General features: G+C 57.0%; 1 protein-coding gene across 12 annotated transcripts in view; it reads left to right on the top strand.

The window, feature by feature from the left end:
- The window catches only part of ADCY7 (adenylate cyclase 7), a 55923-nt gene that overhangs the window by 15445 nt on the left and 28123 nt on the right, over nt 1-12355 (top strand). For 2 of the 12 annotated variants that reach the window (XM_041767743.1, XM_041767751.1), the window contains one exon: nt 8677-8856. The exons of 7 other annotated variants lie outside the window; for them this stretch is intronic. The gene's annotated coding sequence lies outside the window, so the exon portion shown is untranslated. Of the gene's footprint in view, nt 1-8676; nt 8857-9107; nt 9129-11368; nt 11442-12355 lie in introns of those variants that run through there. 3 more of the 12 variants (XM_041767742.1, XM_041767750.1, XM_041767747.1) reach the window with 3 other exon arrangements.

Genomic DNA, 12355 nt, shown 5'->3' with positions numbered 1-12355 from the left:
TCCAGCCGCTCCCCTGCCTGGGCCCTCCAGCTCTGCCCCCGCTCAGGCTCTGCCTCCACCCACCCACGAGGGCTTCTCCCAACCCAGCGCCCAGGGCGGGTGGCAGGGCTCCCATGCGTTGGCCCTGGGCATCTGGCTTGACCTGCTGCTGCCCCCGGATTTCACAGCCAGCCCCGTCAGGCCTGGGGTGTTGGTGGATCCTGGGAGCAGACGTGGGCTGGAGTACCCACCTTTCCCGATTTTCCCCTGCGAGCCCTCTAGGTGTTGGGGTGGGGTGAGCCTTGGGTCAGAGGTGGCTCAGTTCCTCTTCCGTGACCCTTCTCTCACGACACTGGATCGTCCCTTCTCCTGCCGTCCCTTCTCCCACGACACTGGATCGTCCCTTCTCCTGCTGTCCCTTCTCCCACGACACTGGATCGTCCCTTCTCCTGCTGTCCCTTCTGCTGACCCCTGATGGCAGCTCTTTCCCAGGCGCTGTCTGAGCACTGGCCCTGTGTCCCTGTGGGGTGAGACCCAGGTGAGGGGGCCGGCGGGCTTCCTGGGTTCCTCTGACACACACCCTCCACCAGTTCTCCCGCCTGTGTCATGTTTGAGCCCCTTCTTCTGGCTTCTGGGGTCCTCTGGTCCCAGCCCCCCTGTCGCAGGCCAGTCCTACCCCTCGGGACCACTTGTGCACTCTGGCCAGCACCCCCGACCTGACTCGGCCAGCGCACTGGCCTCACCCCTGCCCTCTGCCCGTGCAGCTCCTCTGCTGACTGCTGCCCTGCCTCACACCTCTTCCAGGCACAGGTCACCCATGTGAGGGCTTCCCCTTCAGGGGTCCCCAAACTCAGGAAAAGAGGAGGCTCCTGCAGTCTGCTCTGGAGTCAGTCCCTTGGCAGCCCCGCCCCCCTTGCTCTGTAGTCATCCCCCTCCTCTCTCCATCCTCCCCTTTATGCCCTGGTCTGTACCCTTCCCCACATTGACCACTGGAGGGAATTACTTAGGACTGTGCCCAGGGGGAGAGAAACAAACTGAGGTCTTTGTTGTGGGTACCCTGATTCCCAGACATGGCCCCCAGGGCTTACCTCTTGGGCTTCCTCCTGGGCCCGGCTGGAGGTGATGGGGGCGGGAGCCCTCATGACCTAGGGAGGAGCTTGTGCCCACCTGGGGTTGGCAGCACAGCAGGCGTGGCTTTTAGGGAACGTGAGGCCATGCGTGTCATAGGCGGTGCCACCACCCACGCCTCAGGACCCAGAGTACCCCGGTGGGGACCTCTTTGTCTTCTGGGATCCAGGCCCTTGTCATCCCCTGCAGGGCCCCTTGTTGCCCCTGGGAGTAGTTCGGCGTCCCTACCTCTGGTGCCGCTGACTCAGGTGGATGGCTGCCGGGCTCCCTGGCCGGCTGAGCAGGGAGAGGTGGGAGCCTGCGGCCCAGCCCCTCTGTACAGATGGGAAGACTGAGTCCCACAGGCGCCACAGCTTTGGGGCCGGTGTGCATTTAGATTAGAGCCATGTGTGGGGCCCAGTTTCCCCTGATCTCACTAAGAGGCGGGGCTGTGGATGGGAGGCCGCTCGCCTCAGTCTCCCCACCTCTGCCTCTGGAGTAGGTAACCCGACTCCACCGCCGCACGTCTCCCTGCCCTGTGGGCTGGGGGCCTCCTGGCTCTGCCCATCCCTACTGCTGGCCTCGTACACCTGTCTCCCTCGGGCCCATCCGGCTCGGGGAGGAGGAGCCCTTTGAAGTCAGCTGGAGGTGCTGCTTTGATGGGGGGCCCAGGCTAATGGGGAGGCGTCCTCTTTTGAAGCACCCAGACTCCCTGGAGCCACTGCGGGGAGGGGGTGCCTGAGTGCCAGGCAGTGCCTGTGGCAGGGACCGGGACCAGCGCTTCGGCATCCCTTGGTCGGGCCCTGCTTTCTGGTGGGATGGAGGAGCTTGGACCCCATGAAGAGGGCCTGTTCTCCTGTGGGCGGCACCTAAGTGTGTGAAGTTTCTGGATTTATAAGGAAGTTTTACAGCCAGGAGGTCATTTCACTGCCAGAATGGGCCAGGGGGCTGGGAGCATTTTTGTTCCCACTGCTCAGGTGAGAAGCTGCGGCTGAGGGCAGAGCTCACGGGACAGGAGCAGGGACAGCAGGGCTGGGCCCGGGCCCCCGAATGCCCTGAATTCAGCACACGCTGTGTTTGGCTCAGTCCCTGGAGTTTGGGTTTTAAGTGTCCCCTCTGTGCCAGCCGGCTGTTGGGTTCTGGAAGCTGGGCACTGTGTACCCAGACATCGGCTTGTGGGGGTTGTCCTATGGCCAGGCAGTGACGGGCCAGGTGCCCTGTGTCTTGATGGGCAGTGTGGGTACCAAATCCAAGTTAGGGGGAATTGGGCAGCCCTCTCTGGGGAGGTGGCAGCTGAGCCTGGCTCTGAAGGGCTGGGCAGGAGTTGCAGGGCTTGGGGGGTTCTGGGGGTGGGGAGGTAGGCAGTGCTTTTTAGGTGGCCAGAGCCTGGAGACAGAAGGGCGGAGCTTGTTTGGGGAACTGAAATAAGTCAAATCATACACTCGCGAAGGAGGCCTCTGGAAGCCCCGGAGGAGTCTTTTGGCCAGAGGGTGAGCAGGACTGAGCTTGGTGTTCTGGGGGACCCAGACAGGTGCGAGGAGCCCTGGCAGGCCCTCCGCAGGGGAGGCTTGTGTTTGGGGGTGCGTGGGGCTGCCGTGGCCGGGGGCTCCATCACAGTGGCTTCCTGTGCCCAGAGGAGCCTGGATCTGGAAGGCCGGAGTCTGTGGAAGGAAGAAGTAGGGAGCTTAGCTGCGGGGGGCCCCTGAGGCCCCTGTGCGGGTACAGCTCCAGGAGCCAGGCTATGGGCTGGGGGTAAGGGAGGTCAGCCAGAAGTGCTTCCCCTGCAGAAGGGCTCTTCCGGGCTCTGGGCTGGGCTTCACCCCGCGGGGCCCCTGCCCATCACGTGCCCCCCTTGACCTCACTCAGGTCTCAGGAAGTCTTGAGGAAGTGGGGTCTCGGCACCTTGGATCAGGCCTGGGCACTCTGGTGGCCGGTGCTGCGGGAGCCTGTGGCGGGGTCTGTGGACTAGGCGGGGACTTCGGGGGCCCAGACTAGACAGTGGTGTCTTGCTGTGCTCCATGAATGGCCGGGGTGACATGGCCCCCAGAGTGGCCTGCTGAGATCTGGGCGGGGGTGTCTGCCCATCGTGTTTTCCCAGTGACCTCTCTGTGGCCTACTTCTCTGCTCATCTGAGTGGGAAAGGACCAGAGTGAGCGAGAGGCTGAGATCGAACTATAGCTTGGGTCTCCTGACACTCTGCCCAGGGCTCTGTCCCCTGCACTGCTTTGCCTGTGGCAGGTGGGGAAACCGAGGCAGGTGGCCTACTTCCCGTGCATTGCCTGAGAGAGACAGGAAGTGCAGCGGGAGGGTCTTTTCACGGTTGGTATTTAGAGCTCTTTCTTGCTTTCTCATCTCCAGGGCAGATTGCTTCCCCAGCTAAAAACTGCCTGAGGGCAGGGGCTGTATGTATACCCAGGCCCTTCCTCCCATCTTCTCCTCATCCCTACCCCAGAGGCCAAGGCAAGGGCTGCTCCCCTGGGCTGCGTACTGGCTTGTCCTCCCGTGTGTCCATCCAGCCCAACCCAGAGTCAGGTGGAGATGGGACAGTGGGGCCTCCAGCCTGAGGGAGCTTCCTAGGCTTCAGAAAAGGAGAGAATAGTGGCCTCTGTGGACCACAGCTGCTCGGGGAGGAGCTCTGAGCTCCACATTCCGTACCTCCCAAAAGGAGTTCGTTGGAGATTAATGCAGAAAAAGCCCCTTGAATCAAAGAGATTGGGAAATGTTTAAATGTGTTTAACATAGCTGGTTTCTTTCTTGCAGGACTTCTCAGAGCCTTTAATTGCTAATGTGTACAGGGAAACTTTTTTTTTTAAGATTTTATTTATTTATTCATGAGACACACAGAGAAAGGCAGAGACACAGGCAGAGGGAGAAGCAGGCTCCTTGAGGGGAGCTTGATGCTGGACTTGATCCCAGGACCCTGGGATCACGTCCTGAGCGGAAGGCAGACACTCAGTCACTGAGCCAGCCAGGTGCCCCTGTGTACAAGGAATCTTTAAAAGAGGAGGAGACTGTCAAGCCCTGTACTGCTGGTGACCAGAAAGCAGTGTGGGTGGGTGTGACCTTGTGTGTGTGTAGCTGTTCGTGGCTTTGCTGGTGGAAATGTGGACAGAGGGTTAAGAAAGAGCTCGAGCCTTGGACTGGGGCAAGTCTGGGTTTGAATCCCAGCTCTCCTGCTTCCCAGCTGGGGGGCTTCGGACAAGTAGGTTAAGATTCCAGAGTCTACCTCTGGCTGGAAATAGAGTGAGAGCAAGGGCACCCTCACCCTGGGGGGCAGGCCAACAGGGTCCTGCCCTGGTCTGTTCCTGGCAGGTGCTCACTGAAGTGGAGGTTCTCAGGGGCTACTGGGGGTCTCTCAGTTGGGTTCAGAGGCTGCAGAACCTGTCCTGAGGGCTGGTGTTACACTTTCTCTCCTTGGAGCAGGCCTGCACGGCCTGAGGTCCTGATGCTGCTTAGGGTGCTAGATGGCAGTTCTCTCTGCGCCCACCATCCCCCCTCCTCCCCCTGAACCCAGCTTGGGTGGATGGTCCTCGCTCAGGGGGTGTCAGCCCCTGTTGCTGCTCAAGAGTCCCAGACAGCAGTTTTTAGGTGTGACCACTTTTAGGCCAGGCCACTCCCAGGGCAGAGTGGGGGGCCAGGGCCCACGACAGGGTCAGGGTGGTGGGGATGGGACAGACATCTTGGCCCTTGCTGCCAACTTGATACTTGTCCTCTCGACTTGGGTGCGTTGAGCCAGGTGCAGCCTCGCACCCTTCCTGTATTACCCCCTAGAATCCTCTCAAGGCCCTGCCTGGTCAGGACATAATACTCCCTTTTTTCAAATGAGGGAAACTGAGGCACAGAGAAGGTAAGGAGCTTTCTTGGGGTTGTGCAGCTGAGATGGGATGGACTTTGAGATGTCTGTCTGTCTTTTTTATTTTTATTTATTTATTTATGATAGTCACAGAGAGAGGCAGAGACACAGGCAGAGGGAGAAGCAGGCTCCATGCACCGGGAGCCCGACGTGGGATTCGATCCCGGGTCTCCAGGATCGTGCCCTGGGCCAAAGGCAGGCGCTAAACTGCTGCGCCACCCAGGGATCCCCTGTCTGTCTTTTTTAAAACAGGTTTTATTTTTTAGGTAGTCACATACATACTTTCATGTGTTCACACACATACCATTAAACGTGCCAGGAGCACGTCTTTCCATGTTAGCATACGTGTCACCTTAATTTTCAATTACCTTCTATTGCCCTGAGTTTTTCCAGTAGAGTCTCTATTTTTTAGTTTATTTATTTATTTTAAGGTTTATTTCTTTTAGTGATCTCTACCTCCAACATGGGGCTTGAACCCATGACCCTAAGATCAAGAGTGGCACGCTCTTCTGAATGATTCAGCCAGGCGCCCCAAGGTTTTAGTTTATTTGTTTACTTTTAAAAAGATATATTTATTCATTTTAGAGAGAGAGCAGGGGGAGGGGCAGAGAGAGAGAGAGGGAGAGAGAAACTCGAAGCTTAGCACAGAGCCCGACAACAGGACTCGATCCCACAACCCTGAGATCAGGACATTAGCCAAAACCAAGAGTCAGATGCTCAACCAACTGAGCCACCCAGGCGCCCCTATTAAGAACTTTTATTTGCACAAGCTACATTATGACAATTGAAACAAACTGAAGATTCATTCACTCTGTGAAAGCAGCAGTTTTAGGTATCCTGCGTCCCGGGTCAGGCATTACCCATTCTGGGCACTACTGTTGCCATGTGGATTTTTCCCCGAATCCCCCAGGACAGCAGAGTTCAGGCTGCTGCACCCTTTTTGAGAGCTGCATAGCATTCCACAGTAAGGCTCTGTTGTGATTTATTTCACCAACTTCTAAAGGGTAGGCGCTAGACGCATGGTCTTCTTTTGCTATTGTAAGTAATGTTGCAATGAGTAATCTTGTACATGTGTCATTTTACGTGTGAAAGTGTTCGTAAGATAAATTACTTGGAGGAGATTTATTACATCAAAGGTTTGTGCATGAGTGATTTTGTCACATATGACTAACTTGCCCTCCCCAGAGGTTATGCTGAATCACACTCCTGCCAAGGCTCAGTGTGAGCACCTGTTTTGCCGCTGCCTGTAAATGTTCTATAAATACTTTGATCTTTGCCAATCAGATAGGTAAAAATGACTTTCTGTAGTAGTTTTAATTTGTATTTCTCTTACTGTGGGTGAGGTCAGCTTCTTTCGAAAGGTTTAGCAGTCATTTGTATTGCTTTTCTGTGCACTTTCTGCCCATACTCTTCTCCCATTTTTCTATTGGGTTATTGGTCTTTTTCTTATTGATCCATGGGAGCTTTTTACATATGGGGGAGATTAGCTCTTTACAATAAGGGTTGCAAATATTTCTCTCATTGCTCAATTTTGGTCTTATCTTTTGGTTTTTCTCTTAATAGCTTTTACCCTGCAGTAGATTTTTCAAATAAGTTTATTTATTTATTTACTTCTTATTTTTAAGTTCTATGCCTGGCATGGGGCTTGAACTCCGAGATCAAGGGTCGCATGTTCTACCGACTAAGCCAGCCAGACAGCCCTGTTGTAGATTTTTTTTTTTAATGTAATTGAGTTGACCAGTGTTTTCACTGTGACTTTTCAGTTTTCTCTCAGGTCAGGAAGGACTTACCCACTATGGCATGGTTACGAGAATTCTTTCATGGTTTCTTGGTCTCTTATCTTGGTGTAAATGATGAATCCAGCTTGTTCGATCTCCTCTGGGCTTTGCTCCCTCTTTATTTATTATTATTTTTTTAAAGGTTTTATTTATTTGACAGAGAGAGAGGGAGAGCACAAGCAAGGGGAGCAGCAGAGGGATAAGTAGGCCCCCTGCAGAGCAGAGAGCCCGATGCAGGACTTGATCCCAGGACCCTAGGATTGTGACCTGAGCCAAAGGCCAGTGCTTAACCAACTGAGCCACCCAGGTGCCCCTTTCCTGCCTCTTTAAACAGGCTCCAAGCAGAGTAGTGACATTGTTCTTGCCCTCTAGTTCACGTGGTTACTCTAGGTTATATCTGCCTCTGGGTGTGTGAGATGGAGCTCTTCGCCCACCTCCCAACCCCATGCATGCCTCCTCACTGTTGGACCTACTGTCTGGGTGGGGCCCTGGGAAAAACATGAAGTTGGTGGGAAGACCACTGTCCTGCCATCGTGGGCCTCACCTGGGACCAGGTAAGGTCCCTGAAGGCTAGAGTAGCCCTTTCTGTCTGTCCTTAACAAAGGGAAAGAGATCAGAAATGTATTAAAGGCAGACATGAATGTGTTTTCATTTTGAAGGGGGAACTTAGGGGAGTGCTTAAAGGAATGAATCACTAATGGTGGAATTTCAGGCAAGAGCCAGGAACAGTACTGTTCTTTCCAACAGTCCTTGGTTGGATCGATTAGTCAGTTAAGAAGTACCGCTGCCTGGGCACTTACTGTGTGCAGACACCTGGCAGAGAGGGCCATGGAGGCCTCTGCCTTCTGGGAACTTGTGCCTGGGGCATAGTTTCTTCTTTGCATCTGGCCTGGTGCCTGACACATGGAAGGTGACAGTGCAAATCCATTAAAGGAATGAAGGCATGGATCTCTCTGAAAATGCATGGACAAATGGATACTTTCTCCCAGGCAGTCACTATCCTTAGAATTGGCAGGGGAGATAGTGAAGTGGGATTATTATCCCTGGCAGCTGGAGCCTTGGAGGTAAGGGGTCAATGAGGTATTTGTATTTTTAAGGAGGGACTGACAAGGCGAGGGCTGAATCCAGGGGAGAAGTAGAAGGGAGGACTTCAGGTACAAAGAATAATCCCTGCCCCACCCTTAGAATGAGCCCTGTGGGGCTGGGTGACAACACCCAGGCTATCCCCTTCAGCTTGTTGTCCTTCTCATTTTATGATTCAGACTCCACGCCCAGCCCAGCCCAGCGCAGGGCCAACCAGGCGAGGAGGAAAAGCCTGGGCCCAGGTGAGGCCCAGGACTTGCCCAGGGTTATAAGGCTGGCTGGCGGCAGAGCTGGGGCTGGAACATGGGTGCTGAACCCCAAGAATGATGGGGAGCCAGTGTTCCCCAGGAGCTGGCCAAGTCGGCTGGGGGTCAGAGGAGAGCAGGGCGGGGAGCTCACCCCATTAGGGGACTTTGACCTTTGCCCCTGCCTCATGGCCTCATAGGCTTGTCACCAGGGGGTGGTGAGATGAAGTAGAGGCCTCCTGGGGGGGCCCTGCCTGCCTCATGCTTCTGTCTCTCCCATTTGGACCCCCTGGCTGGGCTTCCTCGGCTCCGGAAGCTCAGCCTTCTTTCCAGGTTCACCCTCTCTTTTGTGCCCACAAACAGAGGGTTGGCCATCGTGACCTGCACCTCACTTGTCCCACGATTTGGCTGTCAGTGCCCCGTGTTTATTGATGAGGAGAACCGAGGCCTAGAGTGGGACCCGGGGACTTCAGCCGCACTGCTCCCGGCCGGCCGGGGGGAGCAGAGCTGGGGGTTGAGCCCTCAACCCTCCCACCCGAGCCCCCCTTCCCCGGGCGCCCTGCCCCCGGCGCTTCTGCTTTTCTGAGGAAGACCCTTCCCGTGCCCAATGGTCTCTCCCTCCCCCTTCTAGAGAGAGCTGCCCTGCTCGCTGTCTCCCTGCCTTTTCTGCCTGGTTCAGGAGTCCAGCTGGTGGCTCATCTGTGTGGCCACCCGTCCATCTGTCTGTCCTTCCGTCTCTTCCACGAGCAGCTGCCAGGGCTCAGCCACGGGACACAGACCCGGACCCTCCCACGAGAGTTCGGTGAGGCCGGTACGGGGATGTCTGACAATTGGGACCATTGACAGGCGTCTGGGGAGGTGGGGACGCTCCAGGAGGACACGTGGGGACGGAGGTCAGGCCCTGGGAGAGCCACGGCTGGAGGCCCGTGAGAGGCTGGTGGCCGGGGCAGTGAGGCTGAAGTCCCCGGGTCCCCCGCCCCTCCGTGCCAGGACGGCGCTGAGCGCAGCGGCCTCTGGCTCCTTCACAAGGTGCCGGGTCTCCCGAGGGGGACGCCTTAATGTGAGACCCCTGAGCCAGTAAAGGTCTGCATGGGACCCCGCGGGGAGGGACCCAGCCGGGGAGGGACCCTGTCTGTGGAGGGAGCTAGTGCTGGGTGGGTGCGCTGGGTTCTGGGCTGCAGTGGCATGGTCCCCCGGTGGGCTTGGGGGCAGGGGCTGGGCCTAAGGGGCCCCAGGCGGGGGGGGGCTCTCCTCCAGCCTGCCTGCCCCTCCCACACACCCCAGAGCCCCCACTTCCTCTTTCTGAAGCCACCAGGGCTCCAGGGCCTGCTGGGCTGGGCCAGAGGAAGCCAGCCTGGGATTCCTGCCAGCTGCTTGGGTGAGGAAGTGGGTGCCCTGTCTGTCTGTGAAGGCCGGAGGTGATCTAGAACTCCCCAAGGGGTGTGGGAGCCCTGGGGGTGCTGCTGGATCAGCCAGTTCTGCCGGGGGAGGATTTCCTGAGCACCTCTGAGGGTGCAGTCCTGCACTTCTAATTTGAGGTCCTGGCTCTCTATTTCCGGCAGCTTCTCTGGCTGAGGAACCTAGACTTGCCAGTCAGTGTTTGGCAAGGAGACAACAACAGTCCTGCCTCAGTTGCAGGGAAGGGGGGAGAGGGTGTGTGTGGGTAGCTCAGAGGGCTTCCTGGAGGAAGTGGTGCTCCTGGATCTTGCTGGCTCAGAGCAGACTTCTTGACATGGCTGTCTGGCCTTGCGTCTGTGAGGCAGACGGGGGGACCTTGATGGAGTCCACTGCGTCTCCCACCCTCTGTCCTAGGCTTTGAGAGGGGAGGGCAGGAAGGGGTTCTGTGGTTGTCAGCACCGTGAGGGCGTTGAGCAGGATGAGAGGTGACCAGTGTTCAAATCCGAGCGCTCTTTTGCTAGCTGTGTGACTTCAGGAAAATGACTGAACCTCTCTGTGTTCCCACATCCATAAAATGGAAGCAGTAGTCCTACTCCCTTGCAGGGCAGGTGTGCAGAGTTAGAGCCCACAGCACGGGGCACGCTGTGAGTGCTCACTAGACTTTGTGTATGGCATCACGCACCCCACTCTAGCATGGGACATGGGGTTGCAGGGGGTGCAGAGCCCACCAGGTGTGCTTGGTGGGGCCAGGGGATGAAGTGGATTCCCTTGGGATCCATTTATACCTGAGTATGCCCCTGGACTCCCTAATTCCTCCTGCAGAGCTGAGTCTCTGGAGGCCACTGAGAAAAGATGTGGGGAGTCCCCTTGCTCCAGCCACCTGCTGCCCTAGGTCCTGTGCAGAATGGCTGGCCCTGGGCTGTAGAGTTTGGGACATGGTGAGCGAAGTATGAGGGAAGGGGGCTTCACATCCTTGGCCCAGGCCCGTCCAGGAGGACCAGCCTTGTCTGCAGGGACCCACTCTCAACTCTGAGCTAACTCTGCCCCCTGACCCTGGACTCTGCCTTCTGACCCTGGACCCTGCCCCCTGCCCCTGGACCATCAGGGAGGGTTCCTGGGTGCAGTAAACTGGGGCAGAAGGCCCAACATGAACCTTGGCACTCTTGGTTGCAAGCCACAGAAACTCAAACTGACTTCAGCCCAAAGAGGCGTGCCGTTTGGTGCGATTAAATTATCTGGAGGTTGCTTGAGCTTCATTCAGGCAGAGCTGGATCCAGGGGCGTAAGGAGGGATTTTCAAGCCTCTGTCTCTCTCCAGTTTCCTGTGTTGGCTTCGTTCTCGGTGGACTGTCTCTTGTGGTGGCTTCAAGTGGCTGCCAGCAGCCGTAGGTCACCAGCAAGAGAGTATCTCTTTCCCGTGGGTCAGCACGAGTCCCAGAGAGCATTCTCACTGAGAGGAGTTTGGTTACAGCACCGTCCCTAAACCAGTCACTGGGGCTTGAGGGGGACGATACTGATGAGCCCGCCTGGGTCTCACAGCCCCCGAACCAGGGGACTGACAGTGGGAGAGACAATCCTGGCAGAAGGAGGTTCCCCTCCTCTGTAAAATGGGGCTGCTTGCCCTGCTCCCCACCAGAGTGATTGTGAGGTGTGAATAGCAGTGAGGGGTCCCTGGCCCCCCTGGACTGTCCCAAGTGCCTATCTCTGCCGTTGGTGTTTTTGGACTTCAGACAGAACCAGAGGGGCGGGGGTGAGGGTGTGGCAGGGAGGTAGGGCTTCGCTTGACCTGAGGTGGGACTTTGACCCCAAAGGATTGCCCACTCATGGAGAAGATTGCCCCGAGAGGTGATGAGCTTCCTGTCACTGAGGTGGGCAAGGTCCTCGAGGCTGCAGGGTCATTTATTGGACACGTGGCGAAGTGGTTCCTTCATCCAGGGCCTTCATCTTATGGCCTCCCTGCCCTCCCAGTTGCCAGCTGCGTCAGCAACCAGCAGAACAGGTGATTGGACAGAGGCCTCAAAGCCTGCCCACAGAAGCAGGGGGCCTCTGTGTCTGGTTTTGGGGGGACTGCTGCTAGGGAGCAGCTGGCCTGTGGAGATGCTGCCAGGGGGCTCCCAGACTACCTCTCCAGGAGTGATGAATGCATCTCTGCTCCCAGCCCTGTCCTGCCCTCTGTCCCAGGAGCGAGACCAGGTCCCCACATGGGCTGAGGTCCCTGTGCCCAGGGCTGTCTATTGTCCATGTTCTCTCCCGCCTGCTGTTGCCCAGGAAGTGGCCTAATTAGATCCCCAAGAGCTGTGTTTACCAGGCCTGGGTTCCCACGGGCCCCCGGGAACCTTCCAACTGCTCCTTCCCTCTCCACTCCTGCCTCAGCCAGCTTCGTGCCCCTGGAAGGGCAAGTCAGTTCTGGGGTGTCCTGGCCGCACCCAGCTCTGGTCTGCGGGCTTTGCCTGGGGGAGAGAGCACCTGCGGGGAGATGCTGTCCCGGCCCCTTGGGGTTTCTCGGCCTGGCGGTCTGGTCCTGGCCCACCGGAGTGTGGCAGCAGGCCAGAGGGCCAGGTGGTGTTGCGTATGCTTGAAGTCCAGGCCTTCCACCAAGGAGTTGTTCCAGCTATGTGACCTTACGTGCACCGCTCAACCTCTCTGGGCTCAGTTCTGTGTCTGTACCATGGCTGTGATACCTTGGCCTCCACAGGTTCTGAAGATGAGAGTGGATATGTGTGCATTGGCCCCTGGCATGACAGTGTTTCTGCTCCTGTGACTGTAAAGAGCTGGTTCAGGGGAGCCCTGCACTGGGGGCGTCTCAGGGCAGGGACCTTATCTTGTTTTGTAAACCCTGCAACACAGGGCTAAGCGTGTGTGGTTAGTGCTCAAAACATGCTTCGCGTGGAATTGAAACTGGTTAGCTCAGAG

Source organism: Vulpes lagopus, chromosome 8 (genome assembly GCF_018345385.1).
Source record: "Vulpes lagopus strain Blue_001 chromosome 8, ASM1834538v1, whole genome shotgun sequence".
Taxonomy (NCBI): domain Eukaryota; kingdom Metazoa; phylum Chordata; class Mammalia; order Carnivora; family Canidae; genus Vulpes; species Vulpes lagopus.
This window is presented reverse-complemented; position numbering and strand designations above follow the sequence as displayed.